Genomic DNA, 24665 nt, shown 5'->3' with positions numbered 1-24665 from the left:
AACTGACCAACTTCGGCATTTTGCTTAGATCTGCCGAACTATCGGTTAAATTTAACCGTGAATATTGGGACCACGAATTTTCTACCGAGATTTCGGCAGAATATTACCTTGCCGAGCACGGTCGGCAGATATTTCTGCCGAACTCGAAAATTGATTCTGAGTGTGTGGACTGGCGTAAAATGCATTTTAAAAAATCATTAAATCGTTGATTTTTTCCCTCCCTCCTTCGACTTTAGTCAGAGTCGAGGGATATAAACTTCAAAAAAAAAACAGACATTATAAAGTGATTTTTGTTGTTGCAAATGTTCAGTTTTTTTTTCAATCTAAAAATTCTTTATGAAGCACTCCATGTTCGAAAACTGAAAAATCCAACAATTTTGTTTAATATTTTCGTTACTTTTTCAGTTTTTAAAGTTATAATTTTGAAAATATTTTAACTTTTTTCAATCAAGACTAACATTTCAAAAGGGCGTTATATGGAATGTTTGACCATTCTGAAATGCTAGTCTTGATTTAAAAAAATGAAAAAAATGAAACGAATGTTTTTTTTTTAGCATTGAAAATCGGACCATTAGATGCTGAGATAACGACATTACAAAACTGTGGGTTGTTTGGATGAGACTTAGAAAACATCATTTTTCCTGTTTTTAAATCTTTGCATGGAAATATCTCAGCAACTAAAGGTCCTATCTTCAAAGTTCCAAAAAGGCAAATAAATAGGATTCAAGAATATTTTTTCAAAGGTGGGCAAAGATGTTCACTAATAAAAAAATAACTGCGACTATTTTCAAATAAGTCACCTAAAATGATTATAACTTGAAAAAGGTGCACTTTATCAAAATTTCGCATCAGTACTTTTGATTGCAAAATTCAGTTTGGGACCGTCCCACGTGTACAGTTTTTATATCTTGTGGACAATCGCCATACCCCCACACCCCTAAAGTGCCCACGTGGTTTATGGATGGTCCCTTTACATCGAAAAATTAGGTTGAAAAATTTTTGCGACTGATTTTAGATTTAAAAAAAATCAGTAATGGTTCAAAAATTCATAACTCTGTCAAAGATTTGTTGCCCATTCTGTAAATTTCTGAAAAGTTTGCATTTAATGTCCCCTAAAGCATATAAAAAACTAACTTAATCCACCTATGTGGTTGATGCCTTCCTCACTTTTTACCAACAATGGGTAATATGAGTGGTTTGGACACATATTTCAGCTATTTTTTTTAGGCCCAGAAAAATAAGTACACAGATATAACTTAAGTTGTCATAACTCGAGACAGGGTTGCCAGATCTTCAATTATGTGGACTCGTTGGAAAGGTCTATAGATTACCTAACCAACGATGGGTCGGATGATGGATCCGGACATCGTTTACATACATTTAAGTGAGATCCGGCTTCAAAAAAGTACATAAATATCACTTAAGTGGTCATAACTCGAGGCAGGGTTGCCAGATCTTCAATTATGTGGACTCGTTGGAAAGGTTTCTTGATTACCTAACCAATGATGGGTCGGATGATAGATTCAGACATCGTTTACATGCATTTAAGTGAGATCCGGCTTCAAAATGTACATAAATATCGTGGTCATAACTCGAGACAGGGTTGCCAGATCTTCGATGTTGTGGACTTGTTGGAAAGGTCTCTTGATTACTTAACCAACGATGGGTCGGATGATGGATCCGGACATCGTTTACATACATTTAAGTGAGATCCGGCTTCAAAAAAGTACATAAATATCACTTAAGTGGTTATAACTCGAGACAGGGTTGCCAGATTTTCAATTATGTGGACTCGTTGGAAAGGTCTCTTGATTACTTAACCAACAATGTGTCGGATAATGGTTCCGGACATCGTTTACATACATTTAAGTGAGATCCGGCTTCAAAAGTACATAAATATCACTTAAGTGGTCATAACTCGAGGCAGGGTTGCCAAATCTTCAACGTTGCGGACTCGTTGGAATGGTCTATAGATAACCTAACCAATGATGGGTCGGATGGTGGATCCGGACATCGTTTACATGCATTTAAGTGAGATCCGGCTTCAAAAAAGTACATAAATATCACTTAAGTGGTCATAACTCGAGGCAGGGTTGCCAGATCTTCAATTATGTGGACTCGTTGGAAAGGTTTCTTGATTACCTAACCAATGATGGGTCGGATGATGGATTCAGACATCGTTTACATGCATTTAAGTGAGATCCGGCTTCAAAAATGTACATAAATATCACTTAAGTGGTCATAACTCGAGACAGGGTTGCCAGATCTTCGATGTTGTGGACTTGTTGGAAAGGTCTCTTGATAAATTAACCAACGATGGGTCGGATAATGGATCCGAACATCGTTTACATATTTAAGTGAGATCCGGCTTCAAAAAGTACATAAATATCACTTAAGTGGTTATAACTCGAGACAGGGTTGCCAGATCTTCAATGTTGTGGACGCGTTGGAAAGGTCTCTTGATTACCTAACCAACAATGTGTCGGATAATGGTTCCGGACATCGTTTACATACATTTAAGTGAGATCCGGCTTCAAAAAACAACATAAATATCACTTAAGTGGTCATAACTCGAGGCAGGGTTGCCAAATCTTCAACGTTGTGGACTCGTTGGAAAGGTCTCTCGATTACCTAACCAATTATGGGTCGGATGATGGATCCGGACATCGTTTACATGCATTTAAGTGAGATCCGGCTTCAAAAAAGTACATAAATATCACTTAAGTGGTCATAACTCGAGACAGGGTTGCCAGATCTTCAATTATGTGGACTCGTTGGAAAGGTCTCTAGATTACCTAACCAACGATGGGTCGGATGATGGATCCGAACATCGTTTACATACATTTAAGTGAGATCCGGCTTCAAAAAGTACATAAATATCACTTAAGTGGTCATAACACGTGGCAGGGTTGCCAGATCTTTAATGTTGTGGACGCGTTGGAAAGGTCTCTTGATAACCTGTGTCGGATAATGGTTCCGGACATCGTTTACTTACATTTAAGTGAGATCCGGCTTCAAAAAGTACATAAATATCACTTAAGTGGTTATAACTCGAGACAGGGTTGCCAGATTTTCAATTATGTGACTCGTTGGAAAGGTATCTTGATTTCTTAACCAACAATGTGTCGGATAATGGTTCCGGACATCGTTTACATACATTTAAGTGAGATCCGGCTTCAAAAAGTACATAAATATCACTTAAGTGGTTATAACTCGAGACAGGGTTGCCAGATTTTCAATTATGTGGACTCGTTGGAAGGTATCTTGATTACTTAACCAACAATGTGTCGGATAATGGTTCCGGACATCGTTTACATACATTTAAGTGAGATCCGGCTTCAAAAAGTACATAAATATCACTTAAGTGGTCATAACTCGAGGCAGGGTTGCCAGATCTTCAATGTTGTGGACGCGTTGGAAAGGTCTCTAGATTACCTAACCAACGATGGGTCGGATGATGGATCCGAACATCGTTTACATACATTTAAGTGAGATCCGGCTTTAAAAAAGTACATAAATATCACTTAAGTGGTCATAACACGTGGCAGGGTTGCCAGATCTTCAATGTTGTGGACGCGTTGGAAAGTCTCTTGATTACCTAACCAACAATGTGTCGGATAATGGTTCCGGACATCGTTTACATACATTTAAGTGAGATCCGGCTTCAAAAAACAACATAAATATCACTTAAGTGGTCATAACTCGAGGCAGGGTTGCCAAATCTTCAACGTTGAGGACTCGTTGGAAAGGTCTCTCGATTTCCTAACCAATTATGGGTCGTATGATGGATCCGACATCGTTTACATGCATTTAAGTGAGATCCGGCAAAAAAGTACATAAATATCACTTAAGTGGTCATAAATCGAGACAGGGTTGCCAGATCTTCAATTATGTGGACTCATTGGAAAAGTCTCTTGATTACCTTACCAACAATGTGTCGGATAATGGTTCCGGACATCGTTTACATACATTTAAGTGAGATCCGGCTTCAAAAAAGTACATAAATATCACTTAAGTGGTCATAAATCGAGACAGGGTTGCCAGATCTTCAATTATGTGGACTCGTTGGAAAGGTCTCTAGATTACCTAACCAATGATGGGTCGGATGATGGATCCGAACATCGTTTACATACATTTAAGTGAGATCCGGCTTTAAAAGTACTTAAATATCACTTAAGTGGTCATAACACGTGGCAGGGTTGCCAGATCTTCAATGTTGTGGACGCGTTGGAAAGTTCTCTTGATAACCTAACCAACAATGTGTCGGATAATGGTTCGGACATCGTTTACATACATTTAAGTGAGATCCGGCTTCAAAAAGTACATAAATATCACTTAAGTGGTCATAACTTGAGACAGGGTTGCCAGATCTTCAATTATGTGGACTCATTGGAAAAGTCTCTTGATTACCTTACCAACAATGTGTCGGATAATGGTTCCGGACATCGTTTACATACATTTAAGTGAGATCCGGCTTCAAAAAAGTACATAAATATCACTTAAGTGGTCATAAATCGAGACAGGGTTGCCAGATCTTCAATTATGTGGACTCGTTGGAAAGGTCTCTAGATTACCTAACCAATGATGGGTCGGATGATGGATCCGAACATCGTTTACATACATTTAAGTGAGATCCGGCTTAAAAAGTACTTAAATATCACTTAAGTGGTCATAACACGTGGGGGTTGCCAGATCTTCAATGTTGTGGACGCGTTGGAAAGTTCTCTTGATAACCTAACCAACAATGTGTCGGATAATGGTTCCGGACATCGTTTACATACATTTAAGTGAGATCCGGCTTCAAAAAAGTACATAAATATCACTTAAGTGGTTATAACTCGAGACAGGGTTGCCAGATTTTCAATTATGTGGACTCGTTGGAAAGGTATCTTGATTACTTAACCAACAATGTGTCGGATAATGGTTCCGGACATCGTTTACATACATTTAAGTGAGATCCGGCTTCAAAAAGTACATAAATATCACTTAAGTGGTTATAACTCGAGACAGGGTTGCCAGATTTTCAATTATGTGGACTCGTTGGAAAGGTATCTTGATTACTTAACCAACAATGTGTCGGATAATGGTTCGGACATCGTTTACATACATTTAAGTGAGATCCGGCTTCAAAAAGTACATAAATATCACTTAAGTGGTTATAACTCGAGACAGGGTTGCCAGATTTTCAATTATGTGGACTCGTTGGAAAGGTATCTTGATTACTTAACCAACAATGTGTCGGATAATGGTTCCGGACATCGTTTACATACATTTAAGTGAGATCCGGCTTCAAAAAGTACATAAATATCACTTAAGTGGTCATAACTCGAGGCAGGGTTGCCAGATCTTCAATGTTGTGGACGCGTTGGAAAGGTCTCTTGATAACCTAACCAACAATGTGTCGGATAATGGTTCGGACATCATTTACATACATTTAAGTGAGATCCGGCTTCAAAAAAGTACATAAATATCACTTAAGTGGTTATAACTCGAGACAGGGTTGCCAGATTTTCAATTATGTGGACTCGTTGGAAAGGTTTCTTGATTACCTAACCAATGATGGGTCGGATGATGGATTCAGACATCGTTTACATGCATTTAAGTGAGATCCGGCTTCAAAAAAGTACATAAATATCACTTAAGTGGTTATAACTCGAGACAGGGTTGCCAGATTTTCAATTATGTGGACGCGTTGGAAAGGTCTCTTGATAACCTAACCAACAATGTGTCGGATAATGGTTCCGGACATCATTTACATACATTTAAGTGAGATCCGGCTTCAAAAGTACATAAATATCACTTAAGTGGTTATAACTCGAGACAGGGTTGCCAGATTTTCAATTATGTGGACTCGTTGGAAAGGTATCTTGATTACTTAACCAACAATGTGTCGGATAATGGTTCCGGACATCGTTTACATACATTTAAGTGAGATCCGGCTTCAAAAAGTACATAAATATCACTTAAGTGGTTATAACTCGAGACAGGGTTGCCAGATTTTCAATTATGTGGACTCGTTGGAAAGGTATCTTGATTACTTAACCAACAATGTGTCGGATAATGGTTCCGGACATCGTTTACATACATTTAAGTGAGATCCGGCTTCAAAAAAGTACATAAATATCACTTAAGTGGTTATAACTCGAGACAGGGTTGCCAGATTTTCAATTATGTGGACTCGTTGGAAAGGTATCTTGATTACTTAACCAACAATGTGTCGGATAATGGTTCCGGACATCGTTTACATACATTTAAGTGAGATCCGGCTTCAAAAAGTACATAAATATCACTTAAGTGGTCATAACTCGAGGCAGGGTTGCCAGATCTTCAATGTTGTGGACGCGTTGGAAAGGTCTCTTGATAACCTAACCAACAATGTGTCGGATAATGGTTCCGGACATCACATACATTTAAGTGAGATCCGGCTTCAAAAAAGTACATAAATATCACTTAAGTGGTTATAACTCGAGACAGGGTTGCCAGATTTTCAATTATGTGGACTCGTTGGAAAGGTCTTTTGATTACCTAACCAACGATGGGTTGGATGATGGATCCAGACATCGTTTTCATGCATATAATTGAGATCCGGATATATGAAAACACATTTTTATACATAACTTTTGAACTACTTATCGAAACTTCAAACAATTCAATAGCGATGTATGGGACCCTAAACCAAGTCGATTGCAACTGGTTCGATCAAAATCGGTTCAGCCAGTGCTGAGAAAACTTAAGATTTAACACATACATACATACACACACACACATACACACACACACATACACACACACACACAGACATTTGTTCAGTTTTCGATTCTGAGTCGATTTGTATACATGAAGGTGGGTCTTCGAGCTTTTAATAAAAAGTTCATTTTTAGAGCAGGATTATAGCCTTACCTCAGTGAGGAAGGCAAAATAAATAAAAACAATCTTTTTTGCAAATCAAGTTTTAGTGACACCAAACTAAATTTAAAATCACCATTTTTTTACAGTGTATCATTGTTTTCAGTGTAGTCCTTATTCATACCTACAACTTTGCCGAAGACACCAAATCGATCAAAAAAATCCTTCAAAAGATACAGATTTTGAATTTTCATACATCATTTTTGTATGAACAGCTGCCATATTTGTATGGAAAATTATATAAACATACTAATGATGCAAAATGGCTTCTTTGGGCATGAAACACCAAAAGTTTCAGTAGGATTAAAAATACAAAAATTAAAATTTAACAAAAAGACCGATTTCGTAGAAATTCTCATCTTTGGCCCCAATTTTTATCTCTTTAAATTAATTAAGAAACAAAAACAATGTTTGCTTTAAGTTCGTTTTTTCAAAAATCTAAAATGTTTACCCATGTTTCTCTTTGACTCAAGAAATGGTCCCTATTAACATTAAAAAAATCTCAAAAAAATACCAACAACTTTGTCGAAGGATAGAACTACGTGTATTTTATGAAATGTTATGTAATATAACGATCTAAATTGTGTTCCATGGGTTACACAAGGAAGGAAAGGCATACCTGTTAGACAAAAATTTTCATCCAATTTTTTGGTGAATCTTAAAGTATGTATCGTTCGTTTTTTCGTGACTGGTTATTGTTTAATGTTAGACGAGATACAAGATATCTTGAGTTTGTTTTAAGTGTGAAAAGAAAATATTTCGATAAAGATTCTTCCATCACTTATAGGACCAATAATCACCGTAGCTAAGATCTAAAATTTTGAAAATATTTTTTTTTCTCAGAGAATCATTTTTAGACACTACATTTACAATACATATTTAGTCTTTTGCCTTGTTACGAAAATCTTATATAAATTGTAAGCAATATTTGTTTTTTAAATTGTTCGAAAATAGAAACATCGAAGACTACTTCAACTTTCAATGCAAATTTGCAAGCACATTTTTAGCAACAAGATACCATCAACATAAAAAAGAAATTTTGTTTGCATTTTGATTCTAACTTTTAGGGTATATTAAGTTTGGATACTGTCACTTTATTTTTAACTGCTTTTAAACTTTTGTTAGAAGGAGTTACATGAGTATTAAAAGTGTTCATTCAATAACAGGCTCAAAGTATTGATATGAATCTGCCGAAATACATAATTAAATATTGAATTGGGAAATATTGTGACATTGAAATAAAAGTTATAAATATAAACACAATAATTGTATGGTTTTAAAGTGTAACAAAAAATGTATGCATATAAGTAAACTTAATGCGCGTATTTTTCTTTGTTTTGTTTTATTTTATAGAATTTTTTTTTTAAAGGCCACGTGGTCAGCCGTGGACCCCCTCCCCATGGCTTTTATGTTTTTTTGGTCGGATTTTGACCCCTCCCCCTAAGGAGGCCACGTGGTTTATGCACGACCCTTAAGTCACCTAAAATGGCTATAACTTGAAAAGGTGCACTTTATCAAAACTTCGCATCAGTACTTATTGATTGCATATTCAGTTTGGGACCGTCCCACGTGGACAGTTTTTAGACAATCGCCATACCCCCACCCCTAAAGTGCCTACGTGGTTTATGCATGATCCCTTTACATCAAAAAATCAGGTTGAAAAATTTTTGCGACTGATTTTAGATTAAAAAAAAATCAGTAATGATTCAAAAATTCATAACTCTGTCAAAGATTTTTTGCACATTCTGTAAATTTCTGAAAAGTTTGCATTTAATGTCCCCTAAAACATATAAAAAAATAAATAAAACTAATGTTTTTTGCAAATCAAGTTTTAGTGACAACAAACTAAATTTAAAATCACCAATTTGTTTACCGTGTCTCATTTTTTCAGTGTAGCCCTTATCCATACCTACAACTTTGCCGAAGACACCAAATCGATAAAAAAAAGCCTTCAAAAGATACAGATTTTTGAATTTTCATATATCATTTTTGTATGGACAGCTGCCAAATTTGTATGGAAAATTATATGGACAAACTAATGATGCAAAATGGCTTCTTTGGTCATACCAAATACATCGGAACCCGTCAGTAAAACAAATTTTTATGTAAAATGTGTGTGCTTCGAATTCAGTGTAAAATGCAATATAAATCAATTATTTGATAAACAAAACTAGTTTCAAGAAATTTCAGGCAAAATTCCGACTTTTTAACAATTTTACCTAAAATTTATATGTATTTAATTAAGAAGCCTATAAACTTAGTTAACTTAACATAAACATTTTTATCTTAAAAAATATATCAGCTACTTTAGTGATGGTACATTTAAGCTAAAAATGAAGTTTGAACATCTTTAATATGATTTTAACAAGATAAACTATGACTATCAAAGTCACCCCGGAATTTAAACTAAGAATTTTTAACGTAGCTATTTTTCTAAACACTATTGAAAAAAAATCAAAATGGTGCATGGACTGCCGCACTCGGATTTTGTTGTACTTGATTTTTATCTGTTTTTCGAATCAACCAAAAAGATCTACGACATTTTCAAAATTGCAGTGATAAACAAGACAAGTTTTGCTAACAAACCTAAATCTTCCACTTGCAACCTCAACCTTCTACTAAACGATTGCTCAAAGATTGTGTTGCAGTTTTGCAATCCCATCGGCCACACCAAACAAACAACAGTTGTTTACCTTTTCGTCTCGGGAAAAAACACACACGCAAGCCAATTGGGTGGCCAAGTGCGCCCTCTTCTGCAGCTCTCTTCCAAAAGCAAAGCCAAGTTGAATGGAAGTAAACGTAAACAGAGGTGAGGTTTGTCGACCGCCAATCGTCGTTTAAGAACATTTAACAACAGCATTTAAAGGGTCATTTCTAAAGCGGACTTAAAGCTGCAGTTGAGCTGAACGCCAATTTGCAGACTCGACTTGGGGTAAGTAGCAAATTTCACCAGCTTTCAACCTCTCTGTCAAGCTGTCCTGTCAACCGCTTAAGTATGTGCGTTTAGTAAACTTTGGCGCGTAACCTGAATGGAACCTGCCGCTCCGTCACCATGTTTATTCATATTTGCACGCATCGTCTTCAAATCTATCACTTTCGTTTCGTCAACAAGTTTTAGCGCGGGCAAACAGAAACGAGTTGATGGAATTAAAAGTGCAAGAGTTGTTAGAGGAGTCCAGCTCCATGGAACCTGTTGTTGAGCGACCTTGGCTGATTACGTATGGAGATTGCAGAAGCAGAAGCAGCAAGGAGGGAAGGAAACTCCGAACCAAACTTCACTCCACACTCACTCATGCTGGAGTTGGACCTGACCCATCGCGCAGAAAAAAAACACAGAAGAAGGTGGAGGTAAAGTGTTTGTACGTTTATTATGGCAATCAAAATTATGTGTAAAAATTGCTAATAACAATTATAGTTATTACGACTATCATTCAGGTTTGAGTGTGTGTGATGAGGTGGGCTTCTGCCTGATAGCTCTACCTTTATGCAACACCCCCGAGAGCGCTGTAAGAGCTTGTTGCGGGGCCCATCCGTCATGTTCGAGTTGAGCAGGTTTTGAGCTGAGTGTGCAAGAATGTTCACCTCGAATGCGGACTTCAAACGGCAAAAGTTTGAAATCTGAATAGGAAGGACTTCTCTATTACGGACTTCAACGGGTACTTAAGCAAGTTCAAGATTGCCAGAATCAAATCAAGGTAAGTGTAGGTTGTTGCAGAGAAGTCATGGTAAGTACAATTCTGTCAATAGCTCTAAGCTGTCAAATGTCAAGTCACTGTCACTTTTTACGAAAAACAGCTGAAAGGGTTAAGCTAGTTTAGGTAATTTGCACTAATAACGTAGGAAAATTTAGAACTGTGGCCCAAAATAGTCCAGGCTCTTAAACTCTCCTGAAATTCATCGTCACCATCAAATTTGAGAATATCAACAAGCAGGTTTCCGTCGTGTACTTGAATGTTCATTTCGAATGTGAACCTTAAGTTGAACCTAGTATTCAATGAGTATTTCAACAAATTTTTAATTGTTGTACTCAAGTCTAGGCAAGTTCGATTAGATACGGAAAAATCGACGTTTGCAGTCTGGAACATCTGGAAAGTACAATTATGTAATTAGTTCTAAGTTGTCAGCTGTCAAGTTAGTGTTGTCTGTTATCAACCAACTTTGTCAGCAAGTTTTGAACATTGTTTCAAAATGATCTTCAAAGGATGCTAACGTTAAATCAATGGGGCTGTAGGTTGAATAGACTTCCCTAACACGGACTTTAAAGAGTACTTAAGCGAGATGAAGACAGTGGAAATCGAGTCAAGGTAAGTACAATCTAGTGCTAAGACATCGTTTAAGGAAAACACAAATCGGTAAGTACAATCTGTCAAAATTCTGTCAACTAAGTCACACTTCTGCATCGTTCGTTGCTGACTGTTTTCAACCAACTAACCATGTCAGAAAGCTTGATCTACTTCAAAAACCCGAACCACAACCTTGACGAGGAGACTTCGCCAAACCAATCATCCAATCGAGTCAATTTGTCCGCCTTTACTACCGTCAGGTGATAAGTGATTCCAGCACGCAATCACGACCTTCCCGACCTAGTTCCAGGGATAGTCACGACCTTGGGGCGAAGAAGCAAAACGTGACGGAATGTCCCTTGCAGAGAAGATAAGGCGCTAGCGCGCGATATGGCTTAATTAAATTAATGTTAAACAAAACGGCAAACGCTACCAAATGGTAAATATTTGGCCACTAGGTGACGCTACTGTGCGACCAAATGGCGTAGAAAGGCTGATTTAATTATTTACTGCATGATAATTAGGCAGCGCGCAGCGCGCAGGTTGGAATGTTGAGATTCATTTGAATTAGACTCGGACGAGAAGTTTGCGCAGAGTTGGCTTCCGGAATTTGTGGGAGATTGACACCGCTTGACGGTGTAGACAGAAGGGTTTTAGAGAGTCATCTACTTCTGCTGGTGAAACAAGTTACGCCCCAGCATTGTGGTTTAGAGACTTAACCAACCTTGAACAGGTTAATTGCTGCTAAGCAGAACTAGGCGAAGAAGGGGTCTGCAAACGCTGCAGAATCAACAGTTTTCCAAGATTTCAGTAACCCTGAGCAAGTCTCGACTACCCGACAAGTTGTCGACTTCCAGCAATCTCGCCGTGACAGATTTACAGCAACGTTTCACCGTCACGTCGTACATTCCTCCAAGTCACGTTGTGACTCGACAGCGTCTTCTTTATCACCTTCCCGGGCAGCAGCCAACATGTCGCGGCAAGCTCTCTTCTTAATTTGCGCCTTATCGCGGCCATATCTCGAAGAGCGCCAACCCTCGCCGTTATCGGCGTTCAGTACAACACACTCGCACGAGTTCGCCTCTACGACGTTCACCTCTCTCTCTGTGGTGGAGTGTACTTCATGCTCTTTGCTATTCAATTAAGGTGACGTACCCGACCCGCAAGTCTACCTTTGCGGTTTCGTTCAAAGGATTATTCGTCGTCTGCGACGACGCCCTCGGGATCAGGAAGTAATCAGCCGAGATTTGTACTCATTTCGTACGCTTTTCACACTTGTCGAGTCAGGTTGATTGCTACTGCTACTGCTGCAGCACATCAAACGCTGGCAGCACTGGGTGACGCGGCGACAGTTGATTCAAAGTGGTTTGGCCAGAACTCGTCAGAACGTCGCTGCAGTAGCGCTACGAAAAAGAACCACTTCACACTGTTACGAAACGGGTGCGCGCGCGAGCGTTGTGGGTTGAGAGTTTTTAAAAATAGATCACTCAAGTTGGCGGCAGGCCGCCGGGCCGGTCGGAGTTGGACGCGGCTATCAACGACGCGGCGACGTTCCGAACGGAACGGGATTTGTTGGGTTTTTTTTTTTCGTTGGACTGCATTGCCGGGTTTGAGGAAACTGATCAACTGTTGCACGGAAGTTCAGAAGTCTGCTGGTAGGAGTGTACAATTGTTCAGGAGTTCCACCGTAGAAGTTGATTGAAGTTACACCAGAAGTCTTCTGTTAGAAGTCTCCAACCATGCAGGAGTTCCTCCATAGAAGTTGATTGAATTCTCACTAAAAGTCTTCAGGTAGAAGTCTCCAACCATGTAGGAGTTCCACCATAGAAGTTGATTGAAGGTACACCACACATTTTCTGGTAGAAGTCGTCAACGATGCCGGAGTTCCACTATAGAGATGGTTTAAGTCATACCAGAAGTCTTCTGGTAGAAGTCTCCAACCATGCAGGAGTTATACCTTATAAGTTGATTGATGTTTGACCAGAAGCCTTCTGGTAGAAGTCTCCAACCAGCAAGGAGTTCCACTATAGAAGTTGAGTGAAGTTACACCAGAAGTCTTCTGATAGAAGTCTCCAACCATGCAGTAGTTCCACCATAGAAGTAGATTGAAGTTACTCCAGAAGCTTCTGGTAGACGCCTCCAACCATACAGGAGTTCCACCATAGAAGTTGATTGAAGTTACACCAAAAGTCCACTGGTTAAAGTAGAACCAATCTCCCAAAGATTCCACTCGAGCAATCACTTGTATTTACTCCATCCCTCCACTGGAACAAACAGAACAACCGTCCAGATGGCGTCTCCGACAGCTATCACTCCAGTAGGCTACGACTTTCCAAACACATAAACACGCACACACTTGCTAGTGTGTGCCAATTCCAAACGCTTCATCGTCGTCGCCGCCATCGCCTACTGATTTTGAACACCTCCACGATCGGCTTTGATAGCCTGCTCAATCGATCGTTCGATAGCCCATGGCACACTTTGACGTTTTACACGTGGCTGTAAGCAAGCATCGCTGTATTCGGCGGAGGGTAACCCTACACCAGCTCCCCCTCGTAAAACAACACAAAAAGTGCTTACTCTTCGTGTTCGTTGCTAGCAGCAACAAAAAGTCGACGTCTTCTCCTCCACGCTGGTATGACAAAGTAACCCAATCCGAAGAAAATCGACTTTTTCACGCCTGCTTTAATCGTCGCGCGCGTCGCTTTGCTCACTTTTCACTTTCTTCCTGGCCCGATAACAATCGGAAGCGATCGGGTTTTCCGATCGGCTCGGCGACCACACCACTAAACAATGCAAAACACGGAGATTCGATTCTCGTTCACACCACTACACCTGCGGTAAGCCGCTCAACTTCTCTCACCACCGCCAATTAATCATCATTTGTCAAAAAAAACGGTGCTCAACACTTTTCGTTCACTGTCAACACTGTCGACCGACAAGCCCATCAAACAAATGTAAACAAACCGCGCAAAGGGTTAAGCGCGAACGCGCGGTTTGACAGCTAGCGCGTCACGCACAACAATAACCGACACAACATCGACAAAAGAAACACGACCGCCAATCAAGAGCCGCGCCAAATTTCGCCGAAACAAAGTTGGCCACGAAAAGTTGCGAACGAGAAAAAAAAACGACGACGACGCAGAAGAAACACGCGCGGCACGCTGCGATCGCGGCAACGAATTAAAATAAAATGCGCCTTCGCGCGAGGTTTCGACTCGGAGTCGGTGCAGCAAAGTGAGAGAGAGAGAGTGCTAATCGAGGGAGAGAGGAAGAGGTTGTTAAAATGAGAGAGAGAGAGAGCGCGCGCGGTGCGTGATTGAGTGCACGGTACTGCACGAGTCGTGTGAAATGCATCGCGACTTGACTTGTTTGGGTGTGTGGCTTGTAAACAAAGTGGATTCATGAGGGTGTGTTTGTGTTTGTGCGTGGGATGCAGCATCGCGAGAGATGGAGCATAATAAAAATAATAATAATGTGCGGTTTTTTTTCGGAATGTTGATGTGGTTTATGGAATTGATGCTTTTGTGATACATTGCAAGAAAATAATTCCAAGATTTAACAGATTTTCGTGATATTTTATCAAAATTATACCAGCAAGTAGAGTTATACTTTAGACAAAACCTTTGACAAAACTTAAATTGAGGAATTCTGTAGCAATTCAGCAAAACTGACTTTTGGAAAGGTAAAATAAAAATAAATAAATAAAACAATTGAAATTTTTTTATTGTTGATTTCTTTTAGGGGAACTTTAACCCTGTGCACAGTGGGCGAAATGGAACCCAAAATCGGACTTAATTGAACGCGGCTGGTTCCCTGGTATGAATAATAGTGTTTCTTATGTAAAAAAATCCGAGGAATCGATTGGTGATGGTTTCATCCACCGCACGAAACGGCAAAGGGTCCATTTTGCCCCAATTCCCCATTTTTCACATTTTTTCTTGAAAATCGGTCTGTATTTAGAGCGGAGGCTTTATGCGGCCTTCCAAAATGCACTTAACTTATTTGAAAATGTCCCAGGAATCCAGTAAAAATAACCACTTGCACCGCAAAAATCATCTAGGGTCCATTTAACCCCAATTCCGCTATAAAAGCATTTTTGGCCGTTTTCAAATGTTAGGTCAGATTTTAAAAATCTGAAAATATTTTTATCGTAAAGATCAGATAATTTTACATAAGAATAACGATTTGCACTTGATAGTTTGAAACATTTATGTTGTTGTTATTTTACATAAAATTATTGTTGCTAAGTGTTATCTAATTCAATCGGCGATCCATTTATCCATTTTTCTAAGTAAAAAATAATGCATTTGTGAAATTTGCTAAGAATTTCGAAAAACCAAAACAAAAATAACATTGCAGAAGGGTTTAATTATACAATGTGAAATTTTAAATTTATTTTTTGTCAATTTTGTTTTTTTTTTCAAAACAATTTCAGTATTCGTACTAACCTTGGTCCTGACTAATCTGACATTTAATGTTTTATTTTCGAAAAGATTAAGTAATTTTCAACTATCTCAAATAGTTCCCGTTACTCAACTGTCAAAATCGTGACATATGTCATTTTATGGGAAATTTAATGTACTACATTTTAAAATTACGTGTTTTTCTAACTTTGCAGGGTTACATTTTAGAGTTTAGATTTTTTTGTTTTTGAAAAAGTTATGATTTTGACCATTTTTGACCAGTTTTTCGAATTTTTAACCCCAACAACCCAATCGTGTGCTTTTGAAAGTATTTTTTCTGAAAGTTCAGCTAATTTTGCATAAGTATGACCCCTTGAACGATTGTTGTGGTTTGTGCACTGCTTGTTCATCACAAAAATATTTTTTGAAAAAAATCTGATTCTCGTTTTGGTCTGCTCTACAACTTTGTAGAACATTGTTACACTCTAAAATGTAACTCTGCAAAGTTAGAAAAAACACGTAATTTTAAAATGAAAAATTTGGTTCTAAATGAAAAAATGACCCTTCTAGGTTATTTCCGATTCGAAAAGTCCACTAAATTTCCCATAAAATGACATGTGTCACGGTTTTTGACAGTTGAGTATCAAATCGGGCGTCTAATTTTACACAAAAGTCCCTTTGACACCAAATTTGTATCTTTTCACGGTTGCGAGCCACAAATCACTGAAAACGTGTCTTAGTAAAAAACCAGAAAAATGAAATGGGTCACACCACCCCACCGTCACGACACATCGAAAAATGGACCTCGGATTCGTGATCAGGGACCAAAATTACCCCTTAGAGCAAAGTTTCACGCAAATCGAAGAGGGATCGGGGCAACTGCTGTGTGAGTTGGCGGAGAATGACCCATGACTTATTATTTATTAAAAAAAAATATTATTTATGTAGGCAAATCAATATCACATCAGAAAATTATAGGATTCAAAGCTACTCTTTATTTTCTTTGAAAATTTCAATCTTAAATTGGTGAAAAAAAAGCAAATACTCACAATAGCAATTTGCGGTACTGTTCATGTGTGGAAAAGAAAAATATATTTTGTTTTCAACATGGCCATGCAAATTAATTTCAAAATTTTGTCTCACTCCTAAAAATTTTCTCAAAAAAAAAATAGTGATGAAATATAAAGCATTAAGTTTTTGTCTAACGTTTTTTTTAAATACACCTTTAATTTAAAACTCATTGTATGTGTAGATAATTGTTATGATGTTTGACTAAAATTTATTGCTGGTTATTAATAAAAACGATAGCACGTCTTGGCTTACTAATTGAAAATGTCCAGAAAAGTTCACAAAACCATTTTATTTAGTTAAAAAATAAAGTGAAAAATATCGCGAAAGTTACATACAGTATGTAAAAAAAGTATTTACACCCCTGAGCACTATGCACATTTTGTGATGAAACATGTAAAAATTTTAAAGTTTGACAGGAACTTAGTACTACGTTTTGTTCAGAAACTCATGCCAAACATTTTGCTACAAACAGCTCATGAAAAGATGATTTCTATAAAAAGTTATTTAACAAATACTATTACGAAAATGAAAAAGGTGCAAAAAAAGTTTGTACACCTTTCGAAAAATTAACATAAATAATGTTATTTGTTGACAAATCACCATAAATCCAGTCTCCCAACTCCAAATAGGCATCTTTGACTGATTAAAAAATAATTTGGATTGAATATAAAGTTTACTAACTACTTAGTATAAAAGTTTATATAACTCTGGAAATTCTATATAAAACTTATCTAAACTTAATTTTGCAAACTTTTAATTCAACTAAATGTCAATATATTACCATATAATTGCTAAATAAACATTTTGGAGTGGGTATAACACCGTTTTGGGGGTATTTGTATCGATAGAATAGATTTTTCGTTGGAATTTCGTACCAACCCGGAATTACGTCGTCGGAAAATCCGCCGGCATCCGAACCGGTCCACAATTCTTAAGTCAACCTATGTGGCATCGGAAAGGGCATAAAATTTCCGATCTTTTGATACCCATACATCTAGGTTTTCTATAAAACCCACGTTTTTAATTACTGGGCAAAAAGTAAGTTTGATCCACCAGAACAAAAATTACGAAATTCCATACATTTTTGGCAGATTGCTCAAACAAAACCATAACAACGTTTTTACCTAGGTATTTAAAATCGTGGGTTTTATAGAAAACCTAGATGTATGGGTATCAAAAGATCGGAAATTTTATGCCCTTTCCGATGCCACATAGGTTGACTTAAGAATTGTGGACCGGTTCGGATGCCGGCGGATTTTCCGACGACGTAATTCCGGGTTGGTACGAAATTCCAACGAAAAATCTATTCTATCGATACAAATACCCCCAAAACGGTGTTATACCCACTCCAAAATGTTTATTTAGCAATTATATGGTAATATATTGACATTTAGTTGAATTAAAAGTTTGCAAAATTAGGTTTAGATAAGTTTTATATCAAGGGTTTCCAGCAAGGCCTCAGACTGGCAAGTAATTAATAATTACTTTGATTTTTAGCTGGTAATTAGGTAATTCTTTAATTACTTAGTAATTCATGGTAATTATAGTAATTTAAAGTAATTAATTGGAAAATAAAGTAATTTTTGAGTAACTAAAGTTATAGATTTTTTTTTTAGTTGTACTTCTTCATCGAAACTATTTGCTTTATATATATAATCTATTATAACAGTATTTTATTAATTTCAAATAAGAGTTAATCTAATCTAATCTAATCAAACCCTATCGCAGCCAGTTTTTCGAGGGCATCCTGGAGAATGCCTTAGGTTGATTAACGCCTAGCATCTTCTTGTCATTATTAACATTTACAGTACATCACAAACGTTAAAGCGGCCAGACCAACTGCGTAAAGTTAACCGTAAAGATGATTCGTTGAATTGGATTGAGTTTGAACACGAATGTTCAAACAGCAATACAGTTCTGAATCTACAGGGGAGGAAGAAACGTGGGGATCCCCCGCTCACGTTCCTGTTTATTTAGGAAATTAATCGTTGGGAGCCACCATGCTAAGAAGTTTTGGTGCTCCGGAGCCTCGAGGATGGGACATCGTATTTCCACAAATGCCCTGGACACTATTTGCCGTGGTTATAGCGCCACATATTGATTTCAAATAAGAGTTAAACACAAATATTAAAAAAGACAGGTTCTGTATTTAGAAGGCCTTATTCACCATAGTTCTCTCCTAAAACTCTCCTAAAATTTATTTTTATCATGTTGTTTATCGAAGCTGATTAACAACAAATGGCAACGCCATGATATTTTACCCAGTGAAAAATGTTTTGTGCATCCAAAATTTATTCATTTTTATTAAGTAATTATAAAAATGTGTTTTTTTTATGTTTTTGCAAGAGCTACATTAGAATTGAGAAATTTTGTATGCTTTTTATTTAATGTTTATGTGGATCAAATATTTAAAACCAAAGTTTACTTAATTATCATTGTAATATCTCTCTTTTAAGAGCTAAGCTGTTTTCCCGACAAATTTCCTAATACTTTTGAGACAAATGTTTCAATGTAAAAAATTAAACTCAGTGAAACTAAAATCGACTAATATTCCGATGCCGAAATTAAAATCCAATGTAAATGTCACATTTCACATTATCCGTATTTTCAGTTACGGATTTTTTAATTTGCTTGAGAAAAAACATACTAAGTAATGTCAAACCAATGTTTGAAAAACATTTTAAAACTTAACGTTATTTTGATAAATTTCACAATTTTCATGAAAAGCTGCTGCAAATATTTGTCAAAGTTTATGTTTGGCTCGAAAAATCAAGGAGCCTTTTTTCAAACAACTTTTATATTTTAATGGCATTCTGCTTGCAATAAACTAAAAATTATATTAAATTATTAATTAATTAAAAACGTAAAAAAGTACAGTATTTTTTTGCTTTTATGACAAACACGACTTCAAAAACGTAAGTCAACTTAAATAATCTTCAATCAATCATTAATGTTCATATCAATTGAGCTACTTATTTTTTACCTGAAAATGGTATAATTAAATACTTATGTCAATTTTATAAAAAAAATAAAACAATTCCAAATTTCATACCAATTAACTCGCTGTAGGATATTATGTAAACAACACCCAAAGTTTCAGCGCCATCTAGTGGGGGCATTTTTGACGTTCGATCGCTTATAGCTGTTTTCAATAAAATTATACGCGAAACTCACAATATTGATACATATAAAAAAATAGCATAATTTTTGAAATAATTTAGTTAAGAATCGTAGATATGAATACTTGAATTTAAATTAAATGTATTTTATCGTAGTGAAAAGTAATTAAGTAATTTATGTAATTAATCATTTTGGACCAGTAATTTGAGTAATTAATTGGCAGACTGGCAAGTAATAAACGCTTCTGGAAACCCTTGTTTTATATAGAATTTCCAGAGTTATATAAACTTTTATACTAAGTAGTTAGTAAACTTTATATTCAATCCAAATTCTTCTTTTAATCAGTCAAGGATGCCTATTTGGAGTTGGGAGACTGGATTTATGGTGATTTGTCAACAAATAACATTATTTATGTTAATTTTTCGAAAGGTGTACATACTTTTTTTGCACCTTTTTTATTTTCGTAATAGTATTTGTTATATAACTTTTTATAGAAATCATCTTTTCATGAGCTTTTTGTAGCAAAATGTCTGGCATGAGTTTCTGAACAAAACGTAGTACTAGGTTTCTGTCAACATTAAATTGTTTAGATGTTTCATCACAATATGTGCATGGAGTCCAAGGGGTGTAAATACTTTTTTTACATACTGTATAAAAACCGGTATTTTTCAAAAATTCTTTCAATAATCCTAACTTTTAAGGAACCAGCGCTGGACAATCAATACGTACACATGACGAAATCCAGTCTGCAACCAGTTCAGATCACCATCTCCATGCGAATGCGAATATTTCAAAATTAAAAGCGATGCACAGTGGGAACAATCGAGGCAAAAAAACGGACTTAATTGATGCCGGTCAATTGGAACTTTCAACCGAGACTTTTCTTATGTGAAAAATTCCGAGGAATCGATTGGTGATGGTGAGAACCCGCGGAAATTCGCGTAAGTTCCGTTTTAGGCCAATTTACCTTGTTTTTTTAGTTGTTTTTATTTGTTTTAAATATGCTGCTGAAATGTTCAATGCTTTGACATAACTTTTTCTTCTCTCTTCTCTACTCCATCGAAATGAGTTTCAGGTATATTTTGCGGGTTCTCATCATCACCAATCGATTTCTCGGAATTTTTCACGTAAGACAGAGTTATGTCAAAGCATTGGACATTTTAGCAACATATTTAAAACTGATAAAAACAGCAAAAAAGGGTAAGTCGGCCTTATACGGGCCTTACGCAAATTTCCGCGGGTTCTCACCATCACCAATCGATTCCTTGGAATTTTTCACATAAGAACAGTCTTGGTTAAAAGTTATAATTGACCGACATCAATTAAGTCCGTTTTTTGCCTCGATTTTTCCCACTGTGCGATGGCGTGTACTTCTTATTGATAAGAAAAAGTTCAGAGTTGTTCAGAAATAAATTTTCCAGAAATTGAAAAAATATTTTAGTTCATGCAAATATTTATGGGTCATTACTTCCCAAGTGACCATGTGTCCAACATCGACCATATCAAATTTGCATTAAAATTCCTAATTTTTTGAATATATGTACACAAAACCTACTGCTGGGATGGTTATTTGTAAAATGTTTTTTAAACAAACTCAAAAATAAATTCCAACATGTTAAATGTTAAAACGTGCTTAAACATATTTTTTTTGTTCAAGTTTGTACTATTTTTCCCACTCTACTGTTTATTTCTGGCTTACATTTCAATACATTTTTTTTTTCTTCTCACCAATCTAACACACTCATGTTTCCTCTTTTTCCACAATTCTTCACATCGAATTCTCTCAAGTGAAGTTCGAAATTTCCGATCGCTGCTCCGCACCAAAGAACCGACCTTTTCTTGCACTGCTGCAACCAGACGAAACATAAAAGAGCAAACCTCGGCGTAGGAAGTGGAATTTGTACTTTTTAGCGGCTTTCCATTAGTTCGAGCCCTGTCTTGGGCTATTTGGACAGGGAAGTAGCAATCAATCCCGTTTGATGGATTCCGATGCCTCCGAAGCGCCCCGGGAATGACTTGCAGAAGAGCGGGTGGAAAAAGGGTCAAGATAACACTTGAATTTTTTGTTTTATGTTTTTTTCGGGAGAAGTAGTTGGATGTTTGCATTACGGATTTTTCACCTCCCACATTAGTGCGCTCGCTATCTTGATCAGTTACGCTGTTTTGGGAACCGACAAAAAACTTTCTTTCAAAACCGAAAAAAGTGCATTCCTTTACAGTGCCATCACGCGGTGCAGTTTCCCCTTTGGAAGTGCAAGCGCAGCGAAATGAAACAAAACTAACAAAGAGACAGAAATCACAAACATAAATGGCAATTATCTGCTCTTACTCTTTAAAGTCTTTGAAAGTCGCAATCGTATCCGCTGAAGATAAACTCGGAATAAGGGCTCCCTCTCAAGAGAGATACTTTTCCCGCTTGAAATGAATAGCTCTCCGACCAACGACAGTCGAAACGTCAAAAACAGGGTGGCGACTCAGTTTCGATGCTTAAAGATGGCTAACGACATAAATTTGTGAATTTAGGAGTCCACACATTCAAAACTTATAAAAATGTCAAGATGGTTAAGTTGAAATTATCCACCAAAAATTCGAGTTAAAAAAATCTATCAGCAAGTTGCCACCCTATCATATACACAACACTATGGAATTGCATGGAGAACTGGAACGACAACGACGTCGCAGTACTCCCCAGTTTCATGAATGACTTTCGAGACGTTGGGTGTTTATTTCATCAAGTTTACGATCGGAACCTCCCCTCCGGAACCTACTCCAACTCCTCCTCGAATCGCGAGGGACGGTCTCCCACACCTATCTCGACTTTTTTTTTTTGCAATCTCTACCTCTAAGAAGAGCTCCAAGATTGTGTTTCATTCATCGAAGTGGTTCGCTCCGTCTTTATCTGCTCGTAGAACCAGATTTTCCTTCTCCGTAAGGAAACTGGTATTGGACGAGGGCGCGCACAAAACGCGCCAAAGGTGTAGTTGTCAATGCGCGCGGTCTTAATGGGTTTCCCACCCTCACTCTCTCTCTCTCTCTCTGGGGATAGCTGGGAAATGATGACCGTTGGGAGATCAGATAAGACTGGGGGAGCTTGGAAACCACGCGTTAATCGGAACTATTCAATTATGAGTGCTGAGCACGCAATTTGAATTAGTTTAAATGACGTTACGTCATTTTTGGATGAAGCATTTTGACAGAATTGACAGATTTGACAGTGACATTACAGGAACCCTACAGTACTTACCCCTTACTCGAACTCTGGAACTCTCAAAACGAAACCAGGATCAACCTTAGCTTAGGTGTACCTTGAAGTCCGTAATAGAGGTGAGCATATCTACAACCTTCCATAAATTAGCCAAATTCCCTTCAAAGAGACAATCCCCCCTGCCCAAAATTTGACAAATTTGGATCGACCGGGCTCTCCATCACCGGACGCCTCTGCACTTTCCGAAAAATTAAAATCAACAAACACGAGAAAGCCGGCAACAAAAACGTATAAACAAACATTTCTTCCTCGCGCTCGTAGATTTATTTTCATTCACACCGATTTCAGTTCCCCACTCTACCCCCTTCCCCATTAACGAAAGCATTCTTCCGGAGACCCACCAAGTTCGGGCGGGTTGTAATTTACGCTTGGCAAACACACATTAACGTGTAAAAGTGTAAGGCTTTACCCACACAGCCATAAATCAACCTACACTCCGTTTCGAGCTCAACCAAGAACTGGTTCCGAAGTCGTCTATTTCTATACGCGCGTTCCTTAGTCGCTCAGAAAAAAGGCTTGATGCACTTTTTGTTTTGTTTGTTATGACAGCAAGTTCCAATATTGACTGTCCGGTTTGTTTAAAGTTGATCACTCGCCTTCTCCGGAGGAAGGGAGGCCCCTCAGGTCGGACGCCGGAAAAGGATCACTACGACCGGTACTTTGACCTAGACCATCGTCGTTTTTTTTTTCGTGAAAAGGTTTTTGGTGGGAGTAAGAAATTAATGACCATCATTCCTATCGTATTAAACTTATTTTTCTGTCGTTCTAAAATCGGTCATTGAAAGCAGTGCGAGGGCCAACATCATCCAATACTTGTGACAGAGATAAGCTGTATCAGCAATATTCCAAGTCTGATGCAAATTACACTTTCCCTTAATTTCACTGCCGGCCAGCGGTTATTGGAAGCACACACAAAACAAAATTTAGACACGTAAATCAAAACGTATGGCAGAATGAAGTGAGAATTACACAAAGAAAAGGCTGATGCGCATTAAAAGTGTCCTAAATGCTTTTGAATAATCATCAAAAACAAAATAAATTAAAATACTGAAAAATCTATGACCGTAAACCTTTGGACGAATGCTTCACCTAACATTTTGTAGTGAAATAGTCATACTTGAAGCCTATTGTATGAGTTTTTGCCCAAATTTGCCCGAGCCTTTGAATACCGAGTTCTAAAACTAGCTTAATTATCACATAATCTTGCTATAACTCGTCACATAAAAAAGGTCCCATTAATTCGGTGTCTTCGACAAAGTTGTTTGTTTTGATGTTACTCTATTGAACATTGTAATCGCTTAAAATCAAAATTTAACATAGTTTAAGTCAATCCACCTATGTGGTTGGAGCCTTCCTCACTTATTACCAACAATGGCTGATATGATGGAATTGTACAAAAATTTCATCTTTTTTTAGATCCGGAATAAAAAAGAACATAAATATCACTTAAGTGGCCATACCTCGAGACAGGGTTGCCAGATCTTCAATGTTTTGGACTCGATGGAAAGATCTTATGATAACCTAACCAACGATGTGTTGTATGGTGGATCCGGACATAGTTTACATACGTTTAAGTGAGATCCGGCTTCCAAAAAGTACAACAATATCACTTAA

General features: G+C 37.4%; 2 protein-coding genes across 7 annotated transcripts in view; both read right to left on the bottom strand.

Moving 5' to 3' along the window:
* LOC119765649 overlaps window positions 1-14349 on the bottom strand; it is a 48871-nt gene extending 34522 nt beyond the window's left edge. The window contains exon 1 of the mRNA XM_038249960.1: window positions 13770-14349. The gene's annotated coding sequence lies outside the window, so the exon portion shown is untranslated. The remainder of the gene's footprint in view (window positions 1-13769) is intronic.
* Window positions 1-24665, bottom strand: part of LOC6037355 (tensin-1) — a 447484-nt gene that overhangs the window by 274661 nt on the left and 148158 nt on the right. The window lies entirely within an intron of this gene.

The sequence above is a fragment of the Culex quinquefasciatus genome, chromosome 1 (genome assembly GCF_015732765.1).
Source record: "Culex quinquefasciatus strain JHB chromosome 1, VPISU_Cqui_1.0_pri_paternal, whole genome shotgun sequence".
Taxonomy (NCBI): domain Eukaryota; kingdom Metazoa; phylum Arthropoda; class Insecta; order Diptera; family Culicidae; genus Culex; species Culex quinquefasciatus.
The sequence above is the reverse complement of the archived record's forward strand: the minus strand, read 5'-3'. Positions and strand labels throughout refer to the sequence as shown.